At 38.9% G+C, this 21,328-nt stretch overlaps 1 protein-coding gene across 13 annotated transcripts in view; it reads right to left on the bottom strand.

The window, feature by feature from the left end:
* HIVEP2 (HIVEP zinc finger 2) overlaps positions 1-21,328 on the bottom strand; it is a 156,744-nt gene that overhangs the window by 46,890 nt on the left and 88,526 nt on the right. For 12 of the 13 annotated variants that reach the window (XM_087940012.1, XM_087940033.1, XM_026705601.2 and 9 more), the window contains one exon: positions 6,867-6,963. The exons of the other annotated variant lie outside the window; for it this stretch is intronic. The gene's annotated coding sequence lies outside the window, so the exon portion shown is untranslated. The remainder of the gene's footprint in view (positions 1-6,866; positions 6,964-21,328) is intronic. 13 annotated transcript variants of the gene reach the window in all.

Genomic DNA, 21,328 nt, shown 5'->3' with positions numbered 1-21,328 from the left:
TGTTTTAAAGATGTCCAGGATCTTGTACAGTATATAACTGCACATTTCTAAGGAAATTCTGTTTCCTCTTCATTGCTTAGCTCTCCTTTTTCTGGATCAAATTTGGTAAAGGTCATGATTTGCCATTAAATTACATTTGCTGTTTTACCAGTAAAGGATAAATGCACATAGGTCAGGAAAAAGAAAGCTGCCATCTTATTTATCTTCCAAATAACTCTCTGTCTCACTTTTCTTTATCTAAATCATGTGGCCAAATAGCCACAGAATGCAATATATGTGTGCATTCTGGCAAAAACAAGTGGAATAGTGTACCTCATCAGTCCATGTATACTTGTTCCACTAGTACTCAAGTCAAAACAGCATATAACCATCTGATGAAAGTTGCTAACATGGACTAGAAATTCCTTGCCATCTTGGAACATATTCAGCTTCCGAATAGCAATGGACTAAAGGAAGCATTATTACTAGGGATATGCATAACACAGCAAGCATCCTATTGTAATTGCAGTGAACGAATGCAACACAACAGAAGGCATTCAAAAAATATAAGTGAATATATCATTTAAAGAGCTCCAGTGCTGCCCAACAGAAAGGAAATCTGTTCTAACCATGATGACTCCCACTTCTTGGCTCCTATCTGTACTACTGGTTCTATCTGGCAAGGCTGCTGCTCCATGGTTATACCATATGCATTTCAGGAAGTCCTAACATCTTTCTGTCCTCCATTCTGTCTCCAAAGTTTGTATGGAAGAGGCAGGGAGAGATTATTGCATCAGCTGTAGTAGAAGGCATTGCTATCAAGGCAATCTGCAGCAAAGTAAAGGGATTAAAAATGGGAATAATTGAATATCTCCTATAAATGTTCAAACCACAGTGAAAGGAAATTCTAAATTTTGGTTATTCTACTTATAAAATACTTGAGCACAGACAGCAATGCACTGGACATTATCTTCTGAAAAGACCTATATCCTTTAGTACGCAGACAGAACTAAAAATAGTAGTAGGAGAAACTGAAAAGACTACCAATAATTTTATTCAAAAATAAAGGTGAGGCCAGAAACACATTTGCAAGAAATCACAATATCCAAGATTCATGTGTTTTTGTTTTTTGTGAAGGCATTTTCATGTAAAATTTCAGTGCCAATGCTGAGTTAGCTCCATATTCCTGGATCTCATTCAGCAGCCTCTAAGTTGTTCCTCAACATTTATTTCATCGTTTTCTGACTTCTGATCTTTCATAGATCTAACTGGTCCTCTAAGTGGAATTAAGGACAAACTATTTGCATCTCCCACTCAATCATTCAGAGAAGCATATAGGATTGAAATTGACAAGATATTGTCATTTCAACTTTCTCTTCCACATGCAATCACCTGCATACATATTGAGGAGCTGCTTGTTGGTTTTCTTCTTCTTTCTCTTTTTACAAAATGCTTTTCAGGAACTGACAGGGGAAAATTATAGTGGAAAAAGAAGTACCATCATTTTGCCTACTATACTTACATTTTTCTCAATATTTGAAAAGTCTGTTTGCATGATTTTTAGATATATGCAAAGGATTACTATTTCCGGTAAGAATGTTTTCAGATAAATAATCCATGTCATCCTCTTTAAAGATGAAAGTCTCTAAAAGAATTAGATAGATAGATAGATAGATAGATAGATAGATAGATAGATAGATAGATAGATAGATGATAGATAGATAGATAGATAAAAGTAAGATAAAGGAGTCCCTGCAATTTACTCTGCTATTCATTGCCAACTATAGGGGATGGTGCTCAAAGCTATTTTGAGTCAGTGCTTTCAGAAGACATTTCTGCAATTCATGTGGTCAACATGACACATGGAGCCCTGTTATCTTCCCACCGATGTGGTACCTATTTAGCTACTTGCATTTGCACGCTTTTGAACTGCTAACTTAGCAGAAGCTGGGGCAAAGACAAGAACTCACCCCATTGCATGGCGCATCAAACCTGAGCCCAAGCTGCTGGTTTTCCAGCTAACAAGCCCAGCATCTTAATCGCTCAACCACCATACATACATACATATATACATACATACATACATACATACATACATACATACATACATACATACACATACACATATGTAAGAGATGTGAAAGACATGCTTTTCATCTTAGATGTAGCTACATAATGAAAAACTGATATAAATGAATGGAAAACATTCACATTCATTATTACCCTAAATTGATGTGTCATTTAGACATGTTTCAGAGATCACACACTACCTTGCATTAAATAATTTTGCTTACAATTCATTTTTATCCATACATATATGACACTGAAAAACGGAGAGGTTTACACCTCCTTACTGAATGTCTTTACTACAATTTTTAAGTATTTTATTTTAGACACACTAAACACAGAAATACTAAGAAAATCTACCGTATCAACACATAAAAGCTAACTGGCTCTTTTTCTAATATATGCCAAAGTATAGCACTGTTGTTATAATTCAAAATTCTACATAAACATTAATGAACTGAATGGTCCTGTTTAGAGTTTGATTTTTAGTTCATGTATAACATTGGAATTACAGAATTACTTTCAGAAACAACTCTGGAAAATGAAATATTAAAACATGGAAATAGATTCCACTATTTTCAGGTATATATGATCCCAAATTCAAGCAATTTTTCTATTTTACTTTCCCATATCTAGTTACCACTAAATATTGATACAATATTAGACATCACAGAGTAATGCATTTTAATGCTTTATTTTATATAAAGAAACCATGGGAATGAAGTATTCTAATAAATAAATAATTCTTCTTCAAGCTGTCCTTGTCAATCTGTGTTGTAGCTGGACATCAAAGAGCACAGTATAATTGTCTTCAGAGGAATACTACTTGCACGTACTTTACATTTTCCTCTGAAGATTAAAATGTATCCAGCCATAGCCAATCATTGTTCATAAAATTTATTTAGGCAGATTTTAAGACTTGGATAAAAATGCACATGATGCAATTCTTCATACTTTTAAGACTACTTCATACTTTAAGAATAATTCCACAGACATTATTACAAGCAGTTCTAATAATACAAAAATGTTTTACGAATTCATATTTGGTATGCATAGATAAATTGGAAAAAATACCACCATGAAAACTCTCAAAATAAGTACAAACCAGTTTAAATAAAAGTTTAATACTGTATTACCTAGATTCTAAGCATTTACCTACACATACTGTATGTATTCCATATATGACAATATAATTGCATCAAATATCATCAGAAAAGAAGCATTTCATTTTTGTTGCCCATGTTTTATGCTGTTAACAAAAGCACATGGACAGATCAGACAGAGCTAATCTTTATTTAAAATATTTTAACCCAAAAAAGCAAGGCAAAATACTCAGAGAATCGTTATATACCCAGAATATTTTGTAACAGAGTTCCACAGCCTATCAGACCATACAATACTGAAAGTTTTCAAAAAGTAAGAGTGGTTGTGAACAATTCCATTTCTTAGCTTCCACCGAGTGGCCTAGAAGCCACTGGTATACACATGATACCCCATTTTAAATGCAATATGCTATTTCCATCATATTTCCATTTATTTACATATTCTCAGTTTGTATAGAGAAAAAAAGCACGTATTCATTTTCAATAAGTGATTTTTTTTCTCCACACGAACTGAAAAAAATGTAAATAAAGTAAAAGAAAAATAAATTAATAACTGCAATTCATCAGTAAAGCAACTCTGCTGCATGCCAAAGATTTCAGTTTAACTCCTTGAGGCTTCACATAAGGTGGTAAAAAACTTCTCTCTAAAACTCAGGTGACCATCAAACTAATTAGAAAAAAGTCTGACTTAGGAAAAGGACATTTCTTATGTTCTTTCATACATTGTAGTCACTAGATATTAATAAATAAATCACACAAGAAGATGTGTTCTCCTGCCGTACAAAAATGTATCATCAAGCTAAAGTTCAGCCAAATCTATAAAACTGTGCCTTTGATTTTTGATGGGCATGACAATCTATCATCCACTTGTGATGATGGGCACAAAAAAATACCCCACTTAGTTACTCCATTAGTATCTAACTTTCGGGCCCAAGGCAATATTGGTTTAGCTATAGTTTCTGCTTCTCTTTTATCAGCAGTGCCTGTGTCAGACACCAAGGCTAAGCTTTTTGAACATACTCATTTTTTGTTACTGAAAAAGACTGCATAACTCTAACTGCCTCATGGAAATTAAACCTTTGTTTTCCAAAGCACAGCAGTATCCATTATATCAGCGCTACTTCAAGAACCTAAATTAGCCCTATCAAATGCATGCATATGCTTGCCTCTTGGATAGGTTATAATACATGCCATTAGTGGACCACTCATTATCATTCAGAGTTTTCTAAAGATATAATAGATCCATCTCTATGAGGTTCAATTCACAGAAAGACCACAACTCAAAACACTAATGAAAGCTGAAATATGTTGTTCAAACCCCTTTCATATGTTATTCTTCTACAATGGCTCTGCCAGCCCAGCCCAGCCTGCCTTGAATTTGTCCCTAATCTTGCACATTATCATTAACTCGATTGATTTTTCGGCCTGTGCCATTTCAGGAAGTTTAAACATGACAGGGGCTGGATTACATTCCTCAAAATAACAGCCTTGTGTGTTTGTTTGTTTACATTTTTTTTCAAATAGTACTCACTCGCTGTTACTGCATGAATTTAAATATGCATTCCCTAAGAACACTGTACTCTCTCAGAAAAACTGGGAAGGATAACATTGGCTCTGTTATCTTTTTCAGACAATCACTACAGCAATCCAGGGCAGGATGTAATGCCTAGATAGGATGTTAATGTGTTTTCCATTCTTCCCCTTCAGTGTGTGCTCACTCTTCCCCCCCGCCCCGCCACCAAATATTTGAAGAAATTCTGAACACTGTTGAGGATGGGTGAACCTGAAACATTATTTTTATTAGCCATCTGAGGCCAGGCAGAAGTAAGCAACCACACAAATTTTAGGCTTTACAGAAAACTATCGGACACTTGTTCGTGCTACTTACTTCAGGCTGAAATCTAATGCCAGACATTAAAATAAAGATTCCAAATTTAAAAACAAAACATTTTTAAAAAATAAATTCTCATCTACGAGGAAGCAATTCACAGAAAAAAAGGGAATGTATTTGGATCCTTTCTGCGTGTAATGGGGGAGATACATACATGTGTGAATGCAAGCCCAGACTTTTCAAATCATAGTGGCCTGTTTCTGTCACTCTAACAGATGTTGAATACAGTGTGTTCTTGTGAAATCTAGAGGCAATGAGCAACATACAGTAGAAAGAGAAAAATAAGATCTCATAGGCTTTATTTAGCTGTGCTAAATAAAATTACAAATAGTTCTGAAGATATTCTCATCAAGAACACATCTTCATTTTTTAATATAAAAAATAATGTTTCCTGATAATGCAAAGTATACCATTACATTTTTAAAAACGCAGTCCTACTTTTGGTATTTAATTTGTGATAAGATAACCTACACAACTGTGACATTGTATTCTGCCAAATTCAGAACTAAATCCAGTGCCTGCAAGCTAGGCTGGTTTAATTGAAGAAGAACCATCTCCAATTCAACCTTACAAAAGTGTCTGAACCCTCAGATCTGACAATATTCAATCTTTGATCTTAAACGGGTAACACTCTTCTCTTCAAGGTTGGCATATATTCTGGGCATCACATGCTACTTTACTACTTATAACCAAACCAAAAGGAAGATGATTTATAAGCAGAAGGAAATTAGTCATTTAAGCAGAATGACAGCAGTAAAGGTGCTTTAGCCCAGGAGTGTCAAACTCAATGCCTGGGGGTGGGATCCAGCCCACAGGCTACTTAGATATGGCCCGCAGGGCCACAATAGAAATAGCAAAAGACCAGCCCAGGATGCCTCTGCCAGCAAAAATGGAGCTTGCGAGGGCCACGCACAGCTTCCTGAGCTCTGTTTCACTGGCAGAGGATTGCAGGAGGCCGTTGCAGCCAAAAACTCGGGAACCTGTTTTCACTGACAGAGCACTTGGACCACCATAGGCGCCCCCCAACACAAGTGACGTCATGCTGGCCATGCCCCTCCCAGCCCTCCTGAAGTCAAACACAACCCTGATGAGGTCCTCAATGAAATCGAATTTGACACCCCTGCTTTAGCCTGTTTCACAGAAAATACAGGTTTCCCACTCTATTAATGTTTTATGAGCCATAAGCTCTCACAATTTTTATTTCTATACTGGAAAAGGTTATAAAGAGCACCTCATTCTAACCTTAAACTGACCTCAATTTTCATAATGCTCAATTTGTGGAACTTACAAATTTGTTTAGGTTTCATTTTTTTCAGAAAGACACAATCTGAATCATCATCTTGTGATTCTGGCATACTCTATGTGACTTAACTAGCCATTAAAGAAACCACATTTTTCCCAAGTCTTAGAGTCACAGTGAAGTGTTTCTTGCTTCATAGTGCAAGTTTTTCATCTCCACCTCTTAAGTAAAAGTCTGGGGTGGAGAGGGCAAGGAAGGCTTTTTCTATTCCTTCAGTATTTCCAAAATTGTACAAGTCTACACATAAGCACTGAACACCAAAAGAAAAAATCAATAATGTTCCAAATTTAATGTACCAAGCTTGTTTTTAATAAGTTTCTGCTGCAACTGAAAACGAAAGTTTGTTTCCTGAATATGTTCATTAACAGTAATAATTACTGTACATACAGATATAACCAGTTTTGTTTTTGAACATGAGTAAAGGCATGAAATAAATTCATAATCAGAAACCCTATTTAAAGGAAAACTTTGCTCTGTAGATAGATTAAAAAGAAAAAGTATTAGGTGGACAATGTAACTTTCTTACCTCTGTTGGTATCTGAGATGCAGATGAATAATGGTCCTAAGTAAAACTATTTGGTTCATAAATCCAGTTCAAAATGGCTCTTTATAATCTTCTGCCCCTATTTGAGGGAACATAATATTTGAAAAGTTATCAGTAAATACAGTAAAAATGAGGTCACAAGCTTTATTGTTGAATTCCTATGTGGATTTTAAAAGGAAAATTTATATAAAAAGTATAATTCCTTCAGCAGATTTCATTTATGACGCAAATTACCAATACCTTTACAATATATAAACCTAATAATTTATTGTGTATATCTACATTGTATTACTTTATGGTACTTATCAATCTTCTCCATAAGCTTGCATGACTGCCAACTGGAAAAAATCTATACTCCCTTGCTCTTAAAATAGAAACATTATATATTTTTGAATATATATATTGAATTCCAAAATGTATGCTGCTACACTGCAAATTTACAATTATATGGTGATAAAAAAAATCTTTCATGACAAGAATGTGTAGGAAGGATTGAGTCAGGTCTAACACTAATTCAGGATTCCTGATCAAATATGAAAAAAAAGTCTTGCACACACTTAATATTTAGATATTTATATTTGTCCAAATTTGTAGTGCTATTTATACAGATTAATAACATATATAAAATTGTGTACATTAAGGAAGGTATACCTAGAAAAGTATTAGAAGGAATGCATGCAAAGTGGACCTTTATTAAAGAAAAATACACAAAAGTAATAAATACGTAAAGGAGTTTAAATAAGGTAAATAGTATGTTAACGTTTTACAACTGTAAAAAAATATAATTTATAAAGGCTTAATATGTAAAAGTGCATTGGACTCAATATTTTTCTTTTGAAGAGATCAAGTATATAATGAATTAATCTCTGACATGATAAGTGCAGCTTGATTACTTTGTACCAATTAATTTTTTTCAAAGTGTCATTAAATCTGAACTAAAACAAAGTGCTGCTGTTTGAAAGAGCTGAAGTGTGAAAAATCAAGCCATTATTCTGCAGCATCTAATGCAGAAATTAGTTCAGAGACAAGTACATATTTGCTGTTTTGTTTATCTGTCATTAGCAATTGATTCAACAAACAACACTGGACTATGGGATAAACTCCAAACGCTCAAACATGACTCCTTCCAATCCAGGAATTTTACAATAGAACAAGCAGTCGGCAATGCCAATTATCTGACAAAAACTCAGTATTTCTTGGTATCCATTTCATACTCTAATTTTTATTTAATAAGTTAAAGTTTAGGATTATTTGAATAAACTAGGGGCTCTAGAATAATATTCTAAGATGTTCTGTCAATATGTCAGCTAGTTTTGGTATTGATGGCTGCCATCAATTTCTGCTAGAATGAACAAAGGGGTTTTTTATTTGAAAAATTTGAAACAATATATCTGATCCTGATTTGGCCAATACCACTATTACGGTAGATGAAGAAAAGTGACTGAGCTCATTTGTCTTCTGAAATCCCAATCAGTTTTTCTTTTTCACAGACGCGTTTTTATTTAAATAGATGAAAGATCAAAATCAGAGAAGGGGTATTCTATCAGGAAGCTAAAAAGATCACTTGACTAGCTGAGAATGCTTTCACTTTGAATTCCATTCAATTTATTTACATAGACAGATTCATGATTTAAAAGGAAACTAAAAGGAACCCAGACCAACAATATTCTATTCTTACATTTCTAGGAGAATGATTATAAAGTAAAAATACGGTGAGGCATGCAGAAATATTGATAGTGATTCCAAGCCAATGTAAAAGGGGCGTTGGTTCTATCTGAATGCTTCTTCTCGGGGAGCCGAAGGAGAATCCAGGATGGGTAGTCTCTAGTCTCCTAGCTCTGCAGACTGAGTTGAAAAACTGAGGACACACCCCCTGGTAACGGTCCCCAGTGCTGAACGACGTTGAAGCGAATTCAGCTGCTCCTTGTCTTCAAACAAATAGTTCATTGATACTGCAAAAAATAGGGACATTTCTTCCCCATTCCAACCAGACAGAATACAGGGTGGGACTGGATTCTCCCTTTGGCTCCCCGAGAAGAAGAGTTCAGGTAGGACCAACACCCCTTCTCCACTGAGCCGAAGGGAGAATCCAGGATGGGACATACCAAAGCTGGCTGATGGCTGTCCTATGGGTGGGAGCTGTATTGGTCGGAGGTCCCCACCTCTACATGCACACCCTGCAGGATTCGTCTTCCAAAGGACGTCTCCGCTGAGGCAAAGGAGTCAATTTTGTAATGTCTTATGAATGGGGTCACCAATGACCAGGTCGCAGCTCTACAAATGTCCAGAATCGATGCCTGCGTTGCTCAGGCTGCGGTGGTCACTGCACTTCTGCTTGAGTGCACTGTGATTCTCCTGGGCACAGGAAGGCTCTGTAACTCATAGGCCCTTGCAATGCAGGCTCTGAGCCAGCGACCTACTGTGGAAGGTGTCACCTTGCGACCTAAAGTTGATGGCTGAAAGGAAACAAACAAGGCTTCCGTCCTCCTAAAAGAAGTTCTTTTAATGTAAATACGGAGGGCCCTCCTAACGTCCAAGGTGTGCCATTTTTTCTCTAGTTCATGGGTAGGCTCAGGGCAGAAATTAGGCAAAATCAACTCCTGTGAACAATGGAATAAGGAGTTCACCTTGGGCAGGAAGGTAGGCTCCAATGGCAGAACCACCCTGTCTGCATGGAATATGCACAGATCCTTCCTGATGGATAAGGCCGCCAACTCCGAAATACGCCTGGCCGAGGTAATGGCCACCAAGAATGACACCTTGCATGTGAGAAGGTGAAGGCAGACTTCACGTAAGGGTTCAAATGGGAGAGAAGTTAATGCCTGCAGGACCTTAGGCAAATCCCAGGCGGGTAGCGCTGGACCCCCGTGGCCTCAGATTCGTGACTCCCCTAAGGAAGGCTTTCATCCTAGGGTGTTGGGCCAGAGAAGTAGAGCCCTTGACCGAAATCATCGAGGCCAAGGCAGCCACCTGTCTCTTCAAGGTATTGGAGGCGAAACCTTTATCCAACCCATCCTTCAGGAACTCTAATACCTTTGCAACAGAAACCTCAGTGGGTTCCAATTGGTGACAAGTACACCAACTGCAGAAAATCTTCCACATTGCGTTATATATCCTGGTCGTGGAAGGTCTTTTGGCCACCTGGATGGTCTGAATGACCTTTGTGGAAAACTTCTCCCATTTCAGGATCCCCCACTCAAGTGCCAGACGGTCAACCGAAACCAGGCTGGATCTGGGTGCTCAATTGGGCCCTGGCTGAGAGAGATCTTATGCAGGGGAATTCTCCAGGGTCTGGCGACTGACAGGCCCATCAGGTCGGTGAACCAAGGATGCCTGGGCCAGTAAGGGGCTACCAACAGAACTTCCTTCTTTTCTATCAGTACTTTCCTGATTGCCCCAGGAATCAGGGGGAGGGGGGAAGGCATACAATAGTCCCTGGGGCCACCTGCACCGGAGAGCATTGACCCCTTCTACTCCTCAGGCAGGGAATCGAGCAAAGAACCTCGAGAGGTGCGTTCTTTGGTGATGCAAAGAGATCCAGAATCGGGCGGCCAAAGCATTCCATCATCTCCTGGAATAGACTGGGATGCAGTCGCCATTCTGACTGGTCGACTGTGGCCCTGCTCAACCAGTCTGCCTGCATGTTGGATACTTCTGAGATATGTTTTGCTCATAGGGACAACAGGTTTCTCTCCGCCCAACTGCACAATTGGTTGCTTCCTGCATTAGATATCTGGAGCATGTGCCCTCCTGCCGGTTTATGTGGGCCTTGGTAGCCACATTGTCCATGAGGAGAAGCACACGTTTCCCCACCACCTCTTGCCTTAGTTCCTTGAGCGCTAAGTGGGTAGCCCTGAGCTCTACCCAATTTATGTTGTGGGCGAGCTCCTCTCGTGACCACCTCCCCTGGGTGACCTGGGCTCCCAAGTGGGGCCCCCAACCATAGAGACTGGCGGCGTCGGTGGTGATGGTAATCCTCTGGGATTCCCTGCACCAGCATCCCTGATCCATGGCTCGGGACTGCCACCAATGGAGGGAACGAAGAACTGGCAAGGGGACGCGAACCCTCCTTGGAGAGTCGCCCCTGCTCGCCCTCTAGTAAGGGAGAAGGAACGGTTCAGGCATGGAAGCAGGCCCATGGGACAATCCTGATGCACAATATCATCTTGCCGAGAAGTTGAGACAGCAAGATGATAGGTGCCTCTCTGGAAGACAGGATCAGCGACATGACTTCCCTGATACTGTCTCGACGCTCCTCTGAGAGAAAAACCTGTCCAGCCAAAGTGTCTATAATGGCCCCCAAATGCAAGATCCGAGTCAATGGTATTAGGTGGCGTTTGTCCAGGTTTATCGAGAACCCATGCTCTCGATGAATCCTGATTGTCAACATCAGATCCTCCTCCGCCTGGGGTCTGGAAGAGGATGATACCAGGATGTCATCCAAATAGCATTGGATCCTTATTGGTAAGGTTCTGAGGTGTGCCGCTACTGCTGCCAAGAGCTTGGTAAAAGTCCAAGGGGCTGATGACAGGCTGAACAGAAAAACCCTGTACTGAAACTGGCGGCCACCATAGCAAAACCTCAGGAACTGACGGTGGTTGGGGTGTATGGGCACATGGAGATAGGCTGCGGTCAAGTCTACCGAAGCCAAAAAATCTCCCTCCCGCAGTCCTTCTAGAATGAAGTGGAGGGAGTGCATCTTGAACCTTCAGTAGATTAGATGTCTGTTCAGCCCTTTCAGGTTGAGGATTGCTCCCCACCCACCCACCCCATGAGGCCTTTGGAATCACAAACAACATTGAATAGAAACCCTGTCTCTCCTGGTCCACTGGAACCGGCTGGATGGCCCAAATGTCCAGCAGGTGGTGGATCGCTGATTCCATGAGATCCCCCTTTGAGGCACACAAAGGCTCTTGGGGGGGAGGAAGAAACTCTAGAGAGAGACCCGACCATAAGGTTGACAGGATCCAAACGTCCGTTGTGGTCTGTTCCCATCTCTGCCAGAACAGTCCCAGGTGGCCCCCTATGGGAGATGAGGCTCGGGCGTCACTTGTTGCACCTGAAGGGTCTGTTGGAACCCCTAAAGGACCTTCTGCCCTCTGGCAGCAAAGGCTGTCTATCGGCCTGAGAGGAGGATCTCTGGAAAAAGGGCCTACTTTGTCGGGGAAAGCCTGCCCCAGCTTCCCCATTTAAAGGAGGGTTTCCTGTAGTAGGGATGAGACCTGTAATCAAAGCAACTCCTGTGGGAGGGCAGGATCTTTTGCTTGTCCCTGGTTTCGATCAAAAAGGGATCCAGGACTTCCCCCAAAAGCCTCTCTCCCTTAAAGGGAGCCGACGCCAGCTTCCATTTGGTTCTGACGTTCATCTGCCAATTTCTTAGCCAGAGAAGCCTGCGTGCTGTTATGGAAGAGGCCATGGCTCTGGAAGAAAATTTGGCTGACGTGAGGGTGGCATCAGCAATCAACAACTATAATCTTATTCAGGTCCTGATGCACCCTGAGATCCTCAGGTGGGATTCTGTCCTGTAGCTGCCTCAGCCAACGCAAAGAGGCTCAAGTAAAAAAAAGATGAGGTCATCAATGCTCTGATGGCCCAGGAGTCAGCTTGAAGAGCTCTCCGGAGCGCCATCTCCTCCTTCCAGTCCTCTGTCTTTAGAACATCCTCCGCATCAGGTGGGATGACAGATGAGGAAGCTAGGGCTACTACTGGGCCATCTACCTTTGGCACTTCCATAATGTCCAAAAGGTCTTTGTTCACATTAAATAAGGTAGACTCAGACCCACTGAGGCAAGTGTACATCCCAGGGGACTCCCACTGCTTTTTGATCAGGTTCAGAAACATCTGGGGCACAGGTACAGCGTCTACCACAGATGCTTTCTCAGTCAACAGGAAATCCTCCTGATCCTCTCCCTCAGTGGGAAGGTCCTGAGTGACCGTGTCCTTTTTGAGATGAGCCGTGCTCTTGGCCTTAACCAGGAGAGTCTTGAAAAGAGCCGGCTGGAAAAGGCCCTTAAAGGAGGGGAGACCTGCTACCTCTGACTCCACATCCAAAAAATCCCTTTCTCGAAGGAGGTCCCTTTCGGAGCCATAAATTTGGCTGATTTCTGAAGGGGAGGCCGAGCACTCTCTGAAGTGGACCGGCTGTTCAGCAGAAGCCTGCCCCTGCCCCCGCAGGACTCCTCTGTTAGGTTTCAAATAAGAGAGCTGGCGCAGCTGGTTGACCTCTGCTTGCAATTCCTGTCTTATTGTCTGGGAGATCCAGGCTCTCATGAAGGATGGCATTTCTTGCATCTGGGTCTCCTCTGGTCATAAGTCAGCTGCTGTAGGTGTAGAGGTGGCTGAAGGCACAGGTCTGGCTCCACTGGAGTCTTAGTCTGCAGGTGGCACCATCAAGATCCCCTGAGGTGGCTCAGAAAAATTGTGAGAGGTCTCAGCCCTGATTTGGAGGTTACCCTGCAAATCATGGGTACTTGAGCCCCAGGAGACCAGGCTGTCATATACTGTCTATCTACCAGTTGGTCTGGCTGCCTGTCATCTTGAGGAGGCAAAGTTTGAGGTGTGGCTCTGTACTCAGCCATCCTGGAATCTCTCACTGCCCTGTCAAACTGTTGGTCTATGGTTTTTTGTCTACGCCTGGCCTGTCTATCCTCAGACCTGGAGGATCTCTTAGGGGCTAGAGCCCTGGCTCTAATCCTAGCTGCTGCCTCCAGACCAGCAGACCCGGTCTTGGGGGATCCCTTTGCAGCCTTCTCTCTACCCTGCTGAGGAACTGACAATTCTTGATCAGCTCCCTTGGTGGCCATCTTTGAGCCCGCCAAAAATAATTGTCACTTGACAGGGGTAGAGAAAGGGAGAAAGAAGTAAAAATAAAATAAAATAAAATAAAAAATATTCAGCCTAAACTGTCAGCTACAGCCACAGTAGCTGTCCACCACTTCAGGAGGCTAGTGCGACCCAAAGTGGTGAGCTCAGCCCAGCTCCGCAATTCAAAAGCCAAGTCAAGGAAAAAAGTTGAAAAAACAAAACAAAACAGCTGCCTCTTTGAATTGCAGCAAGCCCTGACAGGTCAGAGTCTTGCAGAGCCTGGTGCTGGCTGTACCGCAATTATCAGGCAGACTCAAGCATCTCACAGCTACCACGGTGCTCTGGGGACTGGATGGGGGGGTCAGGATTTAATCCCGATGGCCAGACCCCCCGCCCCAAGGGACAATGTTGGAGACGAACTGCAAGATTGTCCCTGAACGAAATAAATGGCCGCTGCCACCGAAAAGGGACAGAAGCACTTAGCAGCAGCTGCAGCTTGTCCCAGGCACAGGAAAGTGGATTGGGAGGAGGCAATTTAAATAAGATGCCGACTCCCACCCCAGCCCGGGGCACACGGGCTCTCAGGGTCACCTCCACTCAAGTTTTGACAGAAAACAAAACAAAAATCAGTCCACCAGCAAGGAAAGTCAAAAATTAAAATAACAAGCAAAAAAACGCAAACCGGAAAAAAAGGCGCTAAAAAATGAAAGTGCTAAACTGGCAAGCCGGCTAGCTGTCAAACCTGATCTAAGCCTCTCTGTGAAAAAAAAGGCTTAATCCAGGGGGTGAATATTCTTCTACAATCCTAACTATTCAGAGCCCTTAAAGGGTGGTCTGAACACGCTGAGACCGAGTGAAGAACTGGGGACCATTACCAGGGGGTGTGTCCTCAGTTTTTCAACTCGGTCTGCAGAGCTAGGAGACTAGAGACTACCCATCCTGGATTCTCCCTTTAGCTCAGTGGAGAATAATGTGATCTAAGAAAGTTAGAGTTTGCAATATATATCTATAACTACAGTACTTTGGGAATAAAAAAATAAAGTATTGTATTCAAAATAATGTAAATAGTTTGGAAATGCTAGGGTCATATTCTCAGCTGCCTAACTATGGATATTTATTTGTTTGTTTGTTGGTATCTTATCTTTATTTTTACAAATAATTCAAGGTGGCAAACATATCCAATACACCTTCCTCTTTCTATTTTGCTCACAACAACACCTCTGTGGAGTGAGTTGGGCTGAGAGAGTGTGACTGGCCCAAGGTCACTCAGAAGGCTTTCATGCCATCTCCAAATGAAATGTTGGATCAGTGCTAATAATCAGTGTTAGCATTCTTTGAATATCTATTTTGGGAAAATTATTCTGAGGATAATATATACTACTACTGAAAGACTTTTTAAAAGATAAGCCTCTCTATGACACAAAGAAAATATTTTTATGTTAAACAGTATAATACACAGATTGATATTTACATTTCATTGTTTGCTTTTGCAGATATTACTGCAAATAGATCATAAATCTTTGCTTACCCCCAAGCTCAGTATGGATTAACCAATATAAATAGATTTGCCTACAGATTCATTTATAACCTTTATTGATATATTTATATTTATATAGAATATTAGCTGGACTAAAATGTATTAGGGAAAAATCTTTATAAATAAGCTATAAATAAACCCATTCTGAAAATGCCAAGCATCATATATGCTGCTGCTCATAAAATCAGATCTTTTATTCTGGCCAAAGGCTAAATTAGAAAGTGCACATCCTCTTAACTTGCAAACTTCAGCAAATACAGTAATTTAGATGCCACCAGCTGGGCTTCATGCCCTAACTAGCCAGGCTTGATTTGCAAAGACAGCTGGATGGCTATTGCTCCATCCACATTTACACAGAGAGTAAAGTATATAGAGAGACAAAGCTTTCAAGCTGGCACTCCAAAATATAATGCATTGTGGCATGTGAACTGCTCTACCTGGCCAATACAACTCTCTTGTATAATTTAAATTGTTTTTAAAATGTAAAGCAAAGAGATAAGATTGATGCTGATCAATAAAACAATTTTTGACAATATCGCTCATGCCACTCAAAATACTGATAACCAAATACTGATAAACATCAGCAATTCTGCATAATACAGATTAGCCATACTCTATGCAATTAGACCTCTGTAATACAGCTATATTACATACTGTGTAACACAATGTCCTCAAACCACCTTATAAATAATAATTAAAAAAAAGGAAATGACCCCTGCAGATTTTATTCCGCTAGTCGTTGCTGATTATAAGGGGTGGTACATATCTGTTTCAAGGCTATTGAGCCAGTGGTATCCAAAGACATTTTTGAGGTCATGTGGCTAGCATGACATCAAAGAGTGTTGTTACCTTGCTACAAAGTGGTACCTATTTATCTACTTGCATTCATATGCTTTCAAACTGCTAGGTTGGTAGGAGCTAGGGCATGGAGACCTAAGCCACTGAGTCACCCATCCTAAATTTCATGCTTCCATTAAAAATTGCATAAGGCTACTTATTTTGAATATAAAGGATATAATTAAAATGGTAAAATACTCAAAAACACATATAGAAGAAAGAAACAATTGTGCCCATCAGATACAAGCAAATGAGAGGCCCAAAGCCTCTCTCAATAATTTTTTCTACCAAAAACAAATATAACAGAGCTCTAAAATGGTCAGTGTTTGTTTGGCAGAGAATTCCAGAATGTTGAAGGGTCACTAATATGATTTTTTCTTATGATTCCCAGTGAAGTACCCTTCTCTGATACATAAGACCAGAGAAGAGAATCTCCCAATAATCTTAAAAGCCAGGCAATTTCATATCAAAAAACATGAATTTTGAAGTATTCTGGTCTCAAGCTTTAGAACAGCACTGGTAGCCTCTTGAGATGAGTTGCATATCTCTGTTGTCATGGGTAGTTTAGTGGCAGATGGAATATAACTCTGCCATCTGTCACTATAGTCAGATTTGACTACTCTAAGAATGGGTTTAGATGAAGCTCTACTTCTAACCTAGTTCTTTAACCGTTACCAAAAACATCTAAGATAAATGCCACAGACTAATGCAATAGTGACAAATTCTTCAGAAATTTAATCCATGATTAAGATTTTGTAATCCAGATTTCAACAATATATGGAACAACTGCAAGACACACAAGTGGGTTTCAGAAGAAGGGGCAATTGAGATCACATTGCTAGCATCTTATGGAAAGGAGAAAGCAAGAGAGCTTTAGAAAGATGTCTATTTATCCTTCATTGATAATCTAACCTCTTGACTGTGTAGACCAGGGGTGTCCAACCTTGGCAACTTTAAGACTTGTGGGCTTCAACTCCCAGAATTCCTCAGCCAGCAAAGCTTTGCTGGCTGAGGAATTCTGGGAGTTGAAGCCCACAAGTCTTAAAGTTGCCAAGGTTGGACACCCCTGGTGTAGACCATAACAAACTATGCATTTAAAATATGGATATATCAAGCCATTTTATCTGCCTAAATAGGAATCTGTATGCACATCAAGAAGCAATATTGAGCAAGTAAATGGCTCAAATTAACACAAAGAGTATATAATAAAATGTTGAACTAGAAAAAACTGAAATTATAATCAGCAGCGTCAAATAAGGAGGCTGCTTACTTGAAGGACAACTAATGAAGCTAAGCTTGGACACAATCCTAACGCTTGGAAATACTAAAAGCTATAGAAAAAGAACTATTACTGCTAACATAAGGAAGAACTGAAAAAAAGTTTTTCCTGACAATCTTGTCACAAACTAATTGAACAATGCATGGGAATTGTATGCTAAGAAAAAATAGAAAAACAAGAACGGTTATAAATGAAAAATACTACCACCCATGTACTGGAAAAAGGAACTCTGAAAATCTACATAATAATGAAATACCATAGAATCTAAGTATTTAGGATATAAATGGGACACATGGATTCAGTGGGATTTACATTCAATTTTAAGTGATACATATTCACCCTATCAGAAGAGAACCAAATTAAATTGTAACCCACTTTCTCTAAGGACAATCGGTAAGACCTATTTAAAGTGAAGAGTAAGAGTAACACAAATCATATATAATACTTAGATGAAACAGAAAGCAAATAAATTACTGAATTCATTAACAAATAATAGCTACATTGTTTTCAAAATTCATGACTAGCCAAATTCCCTGCATACCCTCATGAGATATTCTTTAAAATATCAACCCAAGAAGAGAACTGCTATATATTTTTATGATAGTAACTAAAGAAGCTAAAAATACCCTTAGTGAGAAGCATGGCACAAACTATTTATGAAAGATAGAACTTCAAAATTTGATACCAATAAGCATTAAGCTGCCAATACACAATATAGCCCTCTAAGTTAGTGACCATAAAATACACCAAATAACCCAACTTATTGTGTTATCTGTGAATTTGTAGTAGTCTGATAAGCTTTGCTATGTTTTCCTATCTCCCCCAATTCTGAGTTCATGGAGAAACAAATCTTTTTTTTTTTTTTACAAATTATGTAGTTTTGGGCCCATCTCCAATGTGGGCACATATGACATGGGCTGCAAACAGGCAGGGGAAAAGAGAAAGCCCCAATGTCCCTAATCATGCACATTGGCAGTTAGCAGTTAAACTTTGAGTGATATATATGCCATAATATCAATAATAATTTTAGTAAGTTTAATTTAATTTTGTATGATATCTATGTTTTGGCTTTTAAACTAAGAGCTGCTACCTTATTTTTAAAATTCATTTAATGCAATACATGACCAACCAAAACTTCCAACCAGTCTGGCATTCTGTGTTGTATCAGGTGACTTCAGTAATCTGAAAGTCTGAACAGAAAGGCACTGCTTCTTCATCTTTCACTGCTGCTCCCTAACATGTAATAACTAAGTTATTTTACTGTGAATTCAATTATTAGTATACTCTGGAGCCGGAAACTACTAGCACGTATGCGCGAGGGGAATCTTTACCTATGGACATAAAGTACAAATATACTTCAGCTTACGACGATATGTTTAGTGATCATGTGAAGATATGACAGCACTGAAAAAAGTGATTTACAACCTGTCTTTGCACTTACAACAAGTGCAGTGTCCTTTGGTAATCAATGTATAATTACTATCATTGCAATGCATCCACATGATTGCCATTTGCAAGACAAAGTCAATGGGGAAGTTAGCAGGGAAGGTGAAATATCATGATCATATGATATTTTGCTTAATGACTGCACCATTTAATAATGAATTTGCCAGTCCCAACCTATAGCCACTGGTGGTTTGATTCTGATTGTTATCAGTACATCCAAGAGAAGAAAATTCCACAGTGAAATATACATTTTAGACAATCAATATTGCTACTATTTTGATGTTATGGTATGAGCAATTAAAAAATTCAAATGCATGAAATGTGTTTATTCTATAAAGAGTAGTATTTCTGAAATCTGAATGTTATTTGAAATAAAACAAGTATTTTAGTCTTAAATTCTGATAAGGAAAGGGTTTCTAAGTAGTTGCAGGCTTATTATTAACCGATATGTGCAACTAACTGGTTTAATAAATCTCACAAAATTTTGCTTTCATACAAAATTGCAATGAATTCTTAGCTCAGTTCCTCTCTGGTTGATTATGCTATTTTGTAGATTCTTCAGTGCTGACAGTTGCTTGAAAGAAAAACAAATGGAAATCAAGATTTCCTAATTACATAATAACATTTTCTCATTGTTTTCAACTCACTTCAGCTTCTGATTAATATTTTGATCAAGCACATAAGCAATGCAGAGCTGCAAGTTTAAAAGGTTGTTATTTTAGGAATCTTGTGTTATTCTGGAACCACATAAACACATTTGGGGAGCTGAAATACTGCAGACACCTAGCAATTCATGGCAAATTTCCAGACATCTGAACTAGAGCTTAGGACTCTTTCTAGCCATGCAAACATAAAATGTCTTAACCTCTACTCTTATTCAAACAGGAATTTGTTCATTGTTTATTTTTTGGAATCAGCCCAGACTTTATTTTATACTGGCATACTTAATCTCATTTAAGGCATCGTAAGTCAAGAATGGCCATGATACACCTCAGGAAAAAAAATACAAGAAGAATTCACAAAATAGGATAATTTCTAAACAATAATCTATTGTTAAGACATTGGACCAATCAAAAGATGAGTGAACTTCTTTTCTCCTGAACTTGGACATTTTTTCATGATTTGATAAAAGGCTAGAGGTCCAAATAAAAGTTCAGAATAATTGGTTGCTTAAGGCACTTAGGAAATTACATATTTTGTCTTTTTATTACATGTTTATTGACACTAACATTAACACTAACAGCTGCTTATGTAAATTATCTTTCTTTTATGTATCAGAAAGCAGTATATCTAGGGATCCCAGTTAACCTAAGATGCAAAATGGCTAGCTTAGCTATTTGTTTATCAATTTTAATGTCTTTATTATCTTACTTTTTCGATCTTTTACTATAAGTTGTCCAGAGTCGCATGACAGTGAGAGATGGGCAGCAAATGAATTTAATAAAGAAATAACAAATAAATTTATTGTAGGACTTTGAACAGTATGTAATTTACTGCAGGTGCATATCCGAGAAAGTGCTAGGAAATTCTAATCAGACAGTACCCCTCACCAATACATTTTAAGTTAGATTCAAAGGACATTTTTTGCCTTCACATACACATAGGTAAACAAAACAGGTTATTTATGCAAATGATAGTCATTTTTGCCAAAAATATTAATCTCAAACTTAAAATCTAAAACCAGATACATGAGCTTCAGTTATCGCCGCACAACAATATATCACGTGGTGAGGAACAACAAAGGTCTTTCAGACCAGCATATAACTGGTATATGAAACTGTGAAAGAATTAATTAATACATCTTCCTGAATATCAAAAAGATTGTCATAATAAAGACGGTAGAAGAATCTCATTAATATTTACCAATGTTAGCCAACTGTAAACATTGCCCTTTGCCAAAAAAACAAAAAACAAAACCTACCTAAGTTTTAAATTTCAGTTGAAGAAATATCCTGCAAAAATTTGATCATTTTATTGCAGTATTTTTCAAGTGCCTCTATTGTTAAGAAAACTCAAAATTTCTGTTTTATTAAATTGTTAAGATCTCTACAATAGTATCCTTGGAAAGAGGGGATGTCAAAAAACCTTCTTTACTACTAAAATACAGTATATTTGCATATGGTATATCCTGCAATGTTTTTTAAAACACAAAAGTAAACTTTAAGAGAAAAATGACACCTCTGAGTGATCAGATCTAATAATCTGATGGGCCTTGAATACTTGTGGCACATACACAGTATATCATAAAAGTGAACTTAATTTCAACACATCAGAAGGAATATTGCAGAAATAAATGAAGAAGTAACCTTCTCAAATAAACCATGGAGATAAATATTTTGCTGGATCAACTTTTATTTGCAGATTGTATCAGCCAAAAGAAAATAAAACAAGAGTTATGTTTCTTTTGCATCGATCGATTTATTTACACAAACCAATCCCTCGCCAAAAAACAAATACAATCCAAAGCACGTCCTATGGTTGCAATCTTACACAACGTAATATCACAAAGCTGCCCAAGACGCTCAAAAATCCTCAGAGGTA

Source organism: Pseudonaja textilis, chromosome 1 (assembly GCF_049901715.1).
Source record: "Pseudonaja textilis isolate UNSWEBS1 chromosome 1, rPseTex1.2, whole genome shotgun sequence".
Lineage (NCBI taxonomy): Eukaryota > Metazoa > Chordata > Lepidosauria > Squamata > Elapidae > Pseudonaja > Pseudonaja textilis.
This window is presented reverse-complemented; position numbering and strand designations above follow the sequence as displayed.